The following is a 12,034-nucleotide window of genomic DNA, read 5'->3' as shown; positions in this document are numbered from 1 at the left end:
GAACAGAACGTAAACAACCGACAAAGTAGATAATTACACAGTGTATTAGAGTGAGATGAGTCTTATGGAAAAAAGAAAAAAACAAAAATAAAACAGAGGCAGGGTAATGAGGATTGGGAATAGGGGGTGTTACAATTTAAAACTGAGGGGCCAGGGAATGTCACTGAGAAAGTTCCATTTGAGTGAGGATTTTAAGGGGAGGAGGGATTTAGCTGTGCAGCTATCTTGGGGAAGATCATTCTAGCAGGAAGCATAGCCAGTGCAAAAATCTTCAGGATTAGCAAGTGCCTGGCCTTTTTTTGAGGATAAACAAGTGAGTCAGTGTGGAATGAGCAGTGAGATAAAGATAGAGAGAGAGTAGAGATAGGGGGGGAGAGAGAGAGAGAGACAGAGAGAGAGAGAGAGAGAAGGAAATAGGAGATGAGGTCATAGTAGTAGCTGATTGCAGTGGGTATGGAGTGTCTTGGATCTGGTAGACATTATCAGGACTTAGGTATTTAGGTATTTATTCTTAGTGGTATGTTAAGCCACTGGACAAGTTTGAGGAGAGAGTGACATAAACCAATGTATCTTTTAAAAGGGGATCACTTTGGCTATTGAGAAGTATTAGATTCTGGCTATATTCTGAAGGTAGGACAAACAAGATTTTTTGATCAGTTGGCCTTAGGACAGAAACAGAAGAGTCCAGGATGACTCTTAGGTAGGTTTGTTGTTGTTTTATTTTGCCTGAGCCACTGGGAGGATAGAGTTGCCTTCAACTGAGATGGGAACAGACTTTGGGGGGGAAATCAGTAGTTCAGTTTAGGTGGTATGACAATTGAGGTATGGTATACAAGTTGTCCATGATTTTTAATGGAATAAAAATTCCTATTTGAATGTATTTAAGTTTTTGAAAATTAGTTTATTTAATTAAATAATTGAATAGTAGTATTAAGATATAGCAAGCATCACAATAGTTATAAGCGAATGGCTGAAATTTGGGAAATAGGGCTCAAATCACACAGCTGTTAAGTGACGTAACTGGTTCTATGTCACAACCCTATGAATTGTTCTTCCTGTGGTAATGTTGCTTCTATATCAGACTCTTGAAAAAGCAAATGATGTTCAAATGAACTTTTATTTTTTTAAATAGAGGGCTCTTCTTTACTTTTTAAAAAATAATTAATTAATTAATTTATTTTTGTGTTGGGTCTTCGTTTCTGTGCGAGGGCTTTCTCCAGTTGCGGCAAGCGGGGACCATTCTTCATCGCGGTGCGCGGGCCTCTCACCGTCACGGCCTCTCGTGTTGCGGAGCACAAGCTCCAGACGCGCAGGCTCAGTAGTTGTGGCCCACGGGCCCAGTTGCTCCGCGGCATGTGGGATCTTCCCAGACCAGGGCTCGAACCCGTGTCCCCTGCATTGGCAGGCAGATTCTCAACCACTGAGCCACCAGGGAAGCCCCCCAAATGAACTTTTTATTGGACTTTCATACAATATAAATCTTGGACCAACTCGTTCACATACTTGTTGATTCGAAAAAGATCTGAGTGTTTACTTGAGAGCAAGCAAGGTAATTTTCCATTATCTTAGTGGAAGTGTAGAGAACAAGGAAGGAAATAATTTCACCTTATTTTGGATTTATTGGCCCAGATCTGCAGAAAGACAGTTCTGGGTGCCACAGCTTGAGGAGAACATTGGCAAAGTATAGTGTGTCCAGAGCGAGGCAATCAAATGGAAAATGACATGGAGATCTTACCCCTGCAGAATGATTAGACAGAACTGGGATGTTACATAAGATTAAGAAAAATGTCTCTAAGTGTTTGAAGAAGGATAACATTTAAGCAATGTATTTAGAAGAGGGATAAAATTCCTGAGGGTTAAAATAGATGGAAATTGCAAGGAAGCATAGTATGCCTCAGAAGAAGCAAGCATTTCTCACAAATTAGAACACCTGAAAAAGGGATAGGCTGACCTTGTGAGCAGATAAGCCCCATCACTGGACAGAATCCAGCAGATGTTAGAGGACCACCATCAGGGATTTGCACTGAATCATTAAACTTTAGAATCAAAAAGAACCTTATAAACCCGACATAGAAATTCTACTGAAAGAGAGGCTGGGAGAGTGAAGCTTTATGGTCTTGTCCAATTCCCAGATTCTGTTACTGTGAAAGCTCTCAAAATCCACCCACTGGATGGCTCTCCATTTGTGCCAGCCACAAAACACATGACTTGGGCTCACCATATACTGAACATTGATCGTTGTTTGGTTATTCTCTCCTTGGCCTATGCTCGTGTTCTTAGGCTTCTAAAAGTTGAGTTACAAGCTCACTAAGTGTCGGTTGTATTTGTTCCCAGACCTGTTTATGCCAACTTTATTTTCTATTGTCATTAAATGACTTAATTAACTATAAGGGGATAGTTATGATGTCTGAATATAAGAAGGGAGTTGTTATTTCCATGAAATGGAAGTGATTGCTTTGGAGAATTGCCACATGAGAACAGTGAAAAATTGCTGTTGAATTAGATGTGGGAGAGGAACTTTTAAAAGACCAAGAGAAAAATGTAAAAATCTAGAAGGATTCCGCATGCAATTGTAGTCCTTGATTTATTTTTAAAGCAAATGAAACTGAACAGTATATGTAATACTCTTATGGGCTGTGTCTCCCCCAAATTCCTATGGTGAAGCCGCAACCCCAGGACTTCAGAATACAATTGTATTTGGAAATCACTTTTTAAAAAGTGATTCAGTTAAAATCAGGTAGTTAAGGTGGGGCCCTAACTTAATATGCCTGGTGTCCCCAGAAGAGGAAGAGACATGGGGTTGCATGAACACACAGAGAAAAGACCGCATGAAGAGGCAGAGGACCACCATCCACAGGCCATGGAGGGCAGCCGCAGAAGAACCAAAGCTGCCAACCCCTTGATCTTGGACTTCCAGCCTCCAGAACTGTTAGAACATGCATTTCTGCCTGAGCTGCCCAGCCTGTGGTGTTCTGTTATGGCAGCTTTGACAAACTCATACAGATGTGTTGCAGGGCAATTTATGCGAAGAGACAAGACAGAACACCAATCAGAAGACCTAAGCCCAAAATTCTGGTGAACAGACGTTTCATGTGAAGCAAGATGTTTAAGGTATTTGTAGTTATTGGTTATGATTAGCTGCCTAACCTACTGTTTGTATTCACACACTAGTAACACGTTCTTCTCCTCCAGACTGGAGGGCATCTACTGTGTTTGAGGCCACCCTTTTATTTGTTCCTAAACACTTTATCAAGGGCGATTTATCATGGCACAAGGAGAGCAGCTGTGAAGGGTGGAACAAGAAGATATTGTTCTGGTGGCAAGAAGCTAAGAATAGTAATAGGAGTTAGACACACAAGTAATTCTCCTTCAAGGTAGTAGGGTGATGAGTCATAATTGAGGAACGTAAAATGCTGCAGAAGTTCTCAGGAAGGTGGGATCGTTTTAGCCATGGTGATCAGAGGACATTTGAATTTGCCTTTTAAGTCTGAAGGTAAGGTTTAAACTAGTAGAAATAGGCAGGGGGGTTATTTAAAGTAGAAGGGCTGGTGTGACAAAAGGCACAAAGCTTTGCAAGGTAACAGGACATTTTTGAAATGGCCAGTGGGTCTGTTTGACTAAGGCATGGTGGTCAGTGGACAATTGTATGGTCACCAGGCTCTCCTTGGTACAGCATGGTGGTCAGTGGACAGCTGTATGGTCACCAGGCTCTCCTTGGTACAGCATGGTGGTCAGTGGACAGCTGTATGGTCACCAGGCTCTCCTTGGTACAGCATGGTGGTCAGTGGGCAGTTGTATGGTCACCAGGCTCTCCTTGGTACAGCATGGTGGTCAGTGGACAGCTGTATGGTCACCAGGCTCTCCTTGGTACAGCATGGTGGTCAGTGGACAGCTGTATGGTCACCAGGCCCTCCTTGGTACAGCATGGTGGTCAGTGGGCAGCTGTATGGTCACCAGGCTCTCCTTGGTACAGCATGGTGGTCAGTGGACAGCTGTATGGTCACCAGGCCCTCCTTGGTACAGCATGGTGGTCAGTGGACAGCTGTATGGTCACCAGGCTCTCCTTGGTACAGCATGGTGGTCAGTGGACAGCTGTATGGTCACCAGGCTCTCCTTGGTACAGCATGGTGGTCAGTGGACAGCTGTATGGTCACCAGGCCCTCCTTGGTACAGCATGGTGGTCAGTGGGCAGCTGTATGGTCACCAGGCTCTCCTTGGTACAGCATGGTGGTCAGTGGGCAGTTGTATGGTCACCAGGCCCTCCTTGGTACAGCATGGTGGTCAGTGGACAGCTGTATGGTCACCAGGCTCTCCTTGGTACAGCATGGTGGTCAGTGGACAGCTGTATGGTCACCAGGCTCTCCTTGGTACAGCATGGTGGTCAGTGGACAGCTGTATGGTCACCAGGCTCTCCTTGGTACAGCATGGTGGTCAGTGGACAGCTGTATGGTCACCAGGCCCTCCTTGGTACAGCATGGTGGTCAGTGGACAGCTGTATGGTCACCAGGCCCTCCTTGGTACAGCATGGTGGTCAGTGGACAGCTGTATGGTCACCAGGCCCTCCTTGGTACAGCATGGTGGTCAGTGGGCAGTTGTATGGTCACCAGGCTCTCCTTGGTACAGCATGGTGGTCAGTGGGCAGCTGTATGGTCACCAGGCTCTCCTTGGTACAGCATGGTGGTCAGTGGACAGCTGTATGGTCACCAGGCTCTCCTTGGTACAGCATGGTGGTCAGTGGACAGCTGTATGGTCACCAGGCCCTCCTTGGTACAGCATGGTGGTCAGTGGACAGCTGTATGGTCACCAGGCTCTCCTTGGTACAGCATGGTGGTCAGTGGGCAGCTGTATGGTCACCAGGCTCTCCTTGGTACAGCATGGTGGTCAGTGGGCAGCTGTATGGTCACCAGGCCCTCCTTGGTACAGCATGGTGGTCAGTGGACAGCTGTATGGTCACCAGGCCCTCCTTGGTACAGCATGGTGGTCAGTGGACAGCTGTATGGTCACCAGGCTCTCCTTGGTACAGCATGGTGGTCAGTGGACAGCTGTATGGTCACCAGGCTCTCCTTGGTACAGCATGGTGGTCAGTGGACAGCTGTATGGTCACCAGGCCCTCCTTGGTACAGCATGGTGGTCAGTGGGCAGCTGTATGGTCACCAGGCTCTCCTTGGTACAGCATGGTGGTCAGTGGACAGCTGTATGGTCACCAGGCCCTCCTTGGTACAGCATGGTGGTCAGTGGGCAGTTGTATGGTCACCAGGCCCTCCTTGGTACAGCATGGTGGTCAGTGGACAGCTGTATGGTCACCAGGCTCTCCTTGGTACAGCATGGTGGTCAGTGGACAGCTGTATGGTCACCAGGCTCTCCTTGGTACAGCATGGTGGTCAGTGGGCAGCTGTATGGTCACCAGGCTCTCCTTGGTACAGCATGGTGGTCAGTGGACAGCTGTATGGTCACCAGGCTCTCCTTGGTACAGCATGGTGGTCAGTGGGCAGTTGTATGGTCACCAGGCTCTCCTTGGTACAGCATGGTGGTCAGTGGACAGCTGTATGGTCACCAGGCCCTCCTTGGTACAGCATGGTGGTCAGTGGGCAGCTGTATGGTCACCAGGCTCTCCTTGGTACAGCATGGTGGTCAGTGGGCAGTTGTATGGTCACCAGGCCCTCCTTGGTACAGCATGGTGGTCAGTGGACAGCTGTATGGTCACCAGGCTCTCCTTGGTACAGCATGGTGGTCAGTGGACAGCTGTATGGTCACCAGGCCCTCCTTGGTACAGCATGGTGGTCAGTGGGCAGCTGTATGGTCACCAGGCTCTCCTTGGTACAGCATGGTGGTCAGTGGACAGCTGTATGGTCACCAGGCCCTCCTTGGTACAGCATGGTGGTCAGTGGACAGCTGTATGGTCACCAGGCTCTCCTTGGTACAGCATGGTGGTCAGTGGGCAGCTGTATGGTCACCAGGCTCTCCTTGGTACAGCATGGTGGTCAGTGGACAGCTGTATGGTCACCAGGCTCTCCTTGGTACAGCATGGTGGTCAGTGGACAGCTGTATGGTCACCAGGCCCTCCTTGGTACAGCATGGTGGTCAGTGGGCAGTTGTATGGTCACCAGGCTCTCCTTGGTACAGCATGGTGGTCAGTGGACAGCTGTATGGTCACCAGGCCCTCCTTGGTACAGCATGGTGGTCAGTGGACAGCTGTATGGTCACCAGGCCCTCCTTGGTACAGCATGGTGGTCAGTGGGCAGTTGTATGGTCACCAGGCTCTCCTTGGTACAGCATGGTGGTCAGTGGGCAGTTGTATGGTCACCAGGCTCTCCTTGGTACAGCATGGTGGTCAGTGGACAGCTGTATGGTCACCAGGCCCTCCTTGGTACAGCATGGTGGTCAGTGGACAGCTGTATGGTCACCAGGCCCTCCTTGGTACAGCATGGTGGTCAGTGGAGAGCTGTATGGTCACCAGGCCCTCCTTGGTACAGCATGGTGGTCAGTGGACAGCTGTATGGTCACCAGGCTCTCCTTGGTACAGCATGGTGGTCAGTGGACAGCTGTATGGTCACCAGGCTCTCCTTGGTACAGCATGGTGGTCAGTGGACAGCTGTATGGTCACCAGGCTCTCCTTGGTACAGCATGGTGGTCAGTGGACAGCTGTATGGTCACCAGGCTCTCCTTGGTACAGCATGGTGGTCAGTGGACAGCTGTATGGTCACCAGGCTCTCCTTGGTACAGCATGGTGGTCAGTGGGCAGTTGTATGGTCACCAGGCTCTCCTTGGTACTGCTTTGTCTGTTTGTTCCAGCCCCCGTTCCCACAACTCACTGCCTTCACCTTTATGCCCCGGTGCAAGGACTCTAACTACGGCCGTCTTCACTCAGGACGTGCTTCATCACCTCCCTGCCTGGCTTAAATCCTCCTCTGTGAGAGCTCAGCTCAGGCATCACCCCCTTAGGGAAACTGTATTAGTTCCTGTTGCTCCCATAACACGTTACCACAAACTTAGTGGCTTAAAACAACCCAGACTTATTCTTTTACACTTCTGTAGGTCAGAAGTCTGACACGGTCTCACTGCTTCAGTCAAGGTGTCTGTACAGCTGTATTCCTTTCCAGAGGGTCTGGGGAGAACCTGCTTCCTGGCTTTTCCAGCTCCTAGAGGGCCCCCCACTCCTCGGCCCCCATCCTCCATCCCCACCGGCAAGGACAGGTTGTGTCTCCCTCACACCAGATCACTCTGATCTCCTCCTCTAATTCCCCCTTTCATTTTCAAAGACCCCTTGGATTCCACTGGATCCACCCTACACTGCAGGATACTCTCTTGACCTTAAACTCAGCTGATTAGCAAACAATCTATAGCCCGAATTCCTGTTTGTTGTATAATCTAATATATTCACAGATTTGGGGAGTTAGGTGGTGGACATCTTAGAAGGGCCATTGTTTCATCTACCACAGAAACCTCCCTCACTTTTCCCATTAATGCCAGGTAGAGATTTTGTTCTCATAATATTGTATATACAGTGCATCTCAAACTTTGCCCTTACTATTAAGTCCAAAAAATTACTTACTATTTAATGATCGGTTTATTTATCATAACTTCCATTATACACTCAGCTTGTTGAGGGAAGATGCTGTCTCTTTTATCTTATAATGGTTTTTGTGTCCCCAGTATATGGCACATAAGTAGTTACACAATAAAGGGGGTGGGGATAAGGGATGGAGGAATTAAATGCCTTAAAAATGACATGGAATTTATTAAATGATGAAAATGTCTCTTAAATTACTTATTTGCAAACTCTTGAGAAAGAACATGGCTGAGTCTTGGTATTCAAGAGAGAGTCCTTTACACCCTCCAGGTAGTGGAATCCTGAAAATACTGCACTGAATCTACTGAAACGAAAAACGAAGCAGAGTGAAGAGTGGACTCATGAACGTTATGCCTTCAATAGCTCACCTTGTCATCTTCTCTTTTTTCTCTTAGCAAGAGAGGAATGCGAAAGCAGATTAGGACATGCCCTGATGTTATGAGGAGGCTGACTTTAGCTGAGCTGCAGGAGGGATTCTGGGGGGCGGGGTGGGCAGCTAGGCAAGCACAGGTATGTGGTCGCACAAAACAATCCTGAGTCAACAACATTCCAGCATCGGAAGAGCAGCTGCCGCTGGGGTGAAATGAGAAGGCAATGTCGCTACGTGATCTGCACACCGGTTCTCATCTCCTTCCCACGGCCGGCTTTCTCGCTATTTCTGTGCCCGGGTACTGCTCCCTCAGGTAGCAGTTGATCTACTTAAGTGACTAAAATAACCCCCACGAAGGTGCAAGAGGGGTTGTCATTTCATGCAACGATTTAAAAATTATTCCCAGTCCCTTATCTCTCCGAGGCGCCTCCCCATCTGCAGCCGGCCTGGGGGCGGGGTGTCACTGCCAGCTTGTGTGTCCCCAGGGCCGAACCTCCTCCGGCCCACACTCTCACCCCCAGGAATCAACAGCTGAATATTAGCCCTGAATATGTGATACTTAGATCCTCCCACATTTTCGAAAATGACCCCCAGATCTAAGTGTCCAAGTTGATTCTTTAGTTCACTTGTTCTTTATCAGCTCTTACTTTTCTCTGTTCTGAGGAATCTTGCTAAATCGTCTCCTCCTTCCTCTTTTTGGCAATTGAGGTGTCCTTTGTAGCTCATATTTCTAATAATAGCAAGCATTTTCTGAGCACCTACTCTGTGTCCAGGAACAATGTATATACTCATTTGTTTCTACCTCAAAATTCCTACAAATAAATTTCGTTCTGCCAATTTTATAGCTAAAGAGACTTCCCCAAGGGTGGGTGCATAGTCAGTTAGCAACTGAGACACGATGATGTTTTGCTGATCTGACTTCAGACTGGGTGTGACTTTTCTGCTCCTTGCCTGTGTGTGAGGAGACGGGTGGTGAGGCATGAGGTGGTAGGGAGGTGGGTGGTGCAAAAGGAGAGGATGTGATTCAGATAGGAAATAGCAAGTGAACAAACTGCTGTGATTCTTTGAAATGATAGCTTGTGTGGTTCCTATTAAGGGTGTGTTGGAAGCATCCTTAAAATGTTTGCAGGGAGAACTTAGGTGACGGCTGGGATGGATGTTGTTGGACTGGTCAGAATTTCTTCTCTCCTTCCTCCATTTTGAATGATGGGAAAATTTAATATATTTAGAACCAGCCAGCTGGCCTCAGCGTAGAGGACGCCAACGTGGTTGGCAGAGTGCAAAGCATGCCGTGGGCAGCTGGTGGGTGGTGCTTTGTAGGGCAGCCTCCACTTCTCCAGTCCCTGAGGCGGTGTTGACCTTGAGCGTATCCTGCACTGAGCTCTTCGAGCTTGCTTGGTGCTGGTTGACCCTGACACCCTGGTCCTCTGCAAAGACCGCTAGGGTGTTGCCCTCAATCTTTTCCATCCTTTTCTCCGTGGTTGGGGAATTTGAAGAGGTTGTAGTGGTGGAAACTGTTTCTCCATGGGGGGGCTTTTCCAAGGGTACACGGGTTGCTACTGCCATCCCAGGGGCTAGTGCCAAGGAAAAGAGAGTGACCATGGATTTCTCTGGCCGCAAATGCCTTTCAGCACCGGCTTCTTGACCTTCAGAGACAGCTTTGGCTTTGATTTTGCTGAGAGGTGTGGTGTCAGGGGTTTCCTTTTTTGCTTTCAACACCATCTTCATAAAAGGATCTCTCGGTCCCAGATGTTTTCTATCTTTTGGGATCAGTTGCCCCAAACGCAGTCAACAGAAATGAAGTAAATAAAAGGTGGACATCGCTTTTAAGGAGGTTCTGAAGCAGAACAAATTCTTAAGAAAAAAATATAAACCTTCAAAATGTAGCAACTTGCAAAAGAGCAAATTGTTTACAGTAAGAGCCACTTAATCTAGAACTCATCCTCAAATTTACCCTTCCTGCAGGAGACCCACTGGGTCACTAATTATGAAGGAGTTTGAGATGCAAAGTAGATTGATTGACATCTAATTCCTGGGAAGATGACAAAAATGGCTTATCAATAAACTTCTATAAAACCAGGGAAGCAAATGAAGTGCAGATCTGACAAATTAGCCTTGGGATTAGTGCACAGTGGGATCTCTTTTGGCGTTTAGTTTTGCCTCTTGCCTGGATAAAAATCCTACTGGGAGTCACCGCTGCTCTAGCCTTTGCAGGGTGGAATCAAAAAAGAAATGCAATGACATTACAGAATTCACAGGCTTTGCTTTCAAAGCAGCAGTTTGAAAAATAAATTTGTGTGTTAAACATTAAGATGAAGTTTAATACCTACTTGTTAGAAACCTTTGAAGAGAGAAAATGGGATACTTTGTTCTGGAATAGATCACTTGCTTGAATTTGACATTACTTTTATCACATTTCCTTTGAAAGATGTTTCTGACTTAACACTTGACCTCCTTGAAAAGATAAAAGTCCTATAGCCTATTGACAAAAATGTGTGTTTGTGTAAATGAAATACATTCCGTAATCACAAAAATACACTTCAGCAGCTTCAAGACTAGACGGTTTAAAACAAATTTCAAAAATGCAAGCTTGAAACTCTCCATTTCTAAACATGTTTGCAAGTATATCATGTATCAATAGTTATGGTACATGCACAATGCCTTTACACAGTAAGTCGTAGTGTCATTTCTTTGCTTTATTAATTTTCAGAATAAAACAGAAACCAACTTAAATGGATGTTCATGTTTTATGTGTTTGGGGTAAGGAACAGAGATAAAAATCAGCATATTTCTATCATAATTTTTTTAAATTTGAGTGAAACATCGGAGTTGTTCTATTCTAATGAAACATCTGGGAAGATATATTTTTAAAAAAATCTTGATGCCCAGTTCTTTTCCCAGCACTGTTGATATAAACTGGTCTGCAGTGTGGTACTGGGGCTCCCAAGTGATGCTTTCAAATCAAGCTGAAAGGCTGAGAACCAGTGTGTTAGAGTTTTTTATTATTATCTGTAGCAATGTGGTGTTTCTCAAAGTTGGAGAACCATCATCTGCGTTTAATTACACATTTACACTGTATTCTAAACCAGAGGTTCTCAAAGTTTATCGAGGAACCAGAATCACCAGGAGGGTTTGCTGGGTCCCACCCCGGAAAGTCTGATTCCGTAAGTATGGGTGAGGCCTGATGCTCTGCCTTTCTAGCAAGTTCTCAGGTGATGCTGATACAGCTGTTCCTGGGACCACAATTTGAGAGCCACTCTCTTAAACAGACCTGATCACAGAATTGCCTATGTCCTCTTTTAAAAACACTATCCTGGGACTTCCCTGGTGGTGCAGTGGTTAAGAGCCCTGTGCTCCCAATGCAGGGGGCCCTGGTTTGATCCCTGGTCAGGTAACTAGATCCCACATGCATGCTGCAACTAAGAGTTCACAGGCCACAACTAAGGAGCCCGGGAGCCACAACTAAGGAGCCTGCAAGCCACAACTAAGGAGCCCACCTGCCACAACTAAGACCTGGAGCAACCAAATAACTAACTAAATAAAATATTTAAAAACAAACAAACAAACAAACAAACAAACAAAAAACACTATCCAAGTGAATCTTCCTCCTTCACCCCGAGAGATCTTGACTCAGCAGAAGGGGGACACATTTGTGTTTTCAACTGGCACCTCTAGTCATCTGACTTTCGTTGGTTTGGGAAATATTGCAACAGTGTGATGGTATCTACATAGTTGACACAGATATGGTGTTCTATGTGGTCTAATCTCAAATATCAAATCAGTGATGTAATGGACTGAAGTTTGTGTCCCCCTAAAATTCATATGCTGAAACCCTACCCCCTCATGTGATGGTATTAGGAGGGGAGGTCCTAGCAGATGATTAGGGTTAGTTGGCATCATGAGGGTGGGGCCCCCATGATGGGATTAGTGCCCTTATAAGAACCTCTCTGCCATGTGAGGATACAACAAGGAATGGGCAGCCTGCAACCCAGAAGATAGTCCTCACCAGAACCCACCCATGCCAGCATCCTGACCTGGGACTTCCAGGCTCCAGAAGTGTGAGAAATGTTTCTGTTGTTTATAAGCCACCCAGT

The sequence above is a fragment of the Balaenoptera ricei genome, chromosome 18 (genome assembly GCF_028023285.1).
Source record: "Balaenoptera ricei isolate mBalRic1 chromosome 18, mBalRic1.hap2, whole genome shotgun sequence".
In the NCBI taxonomy this organism is placed as follows: Eukaryota; Metazoa; Chordata; class Mammalia; order Artiodactyla; family Balaenopteridae; genus Balaenoptera; species Balaenoptera ricei.
This window is presented reverse-complemented; position numbering follows the sequence as displayed.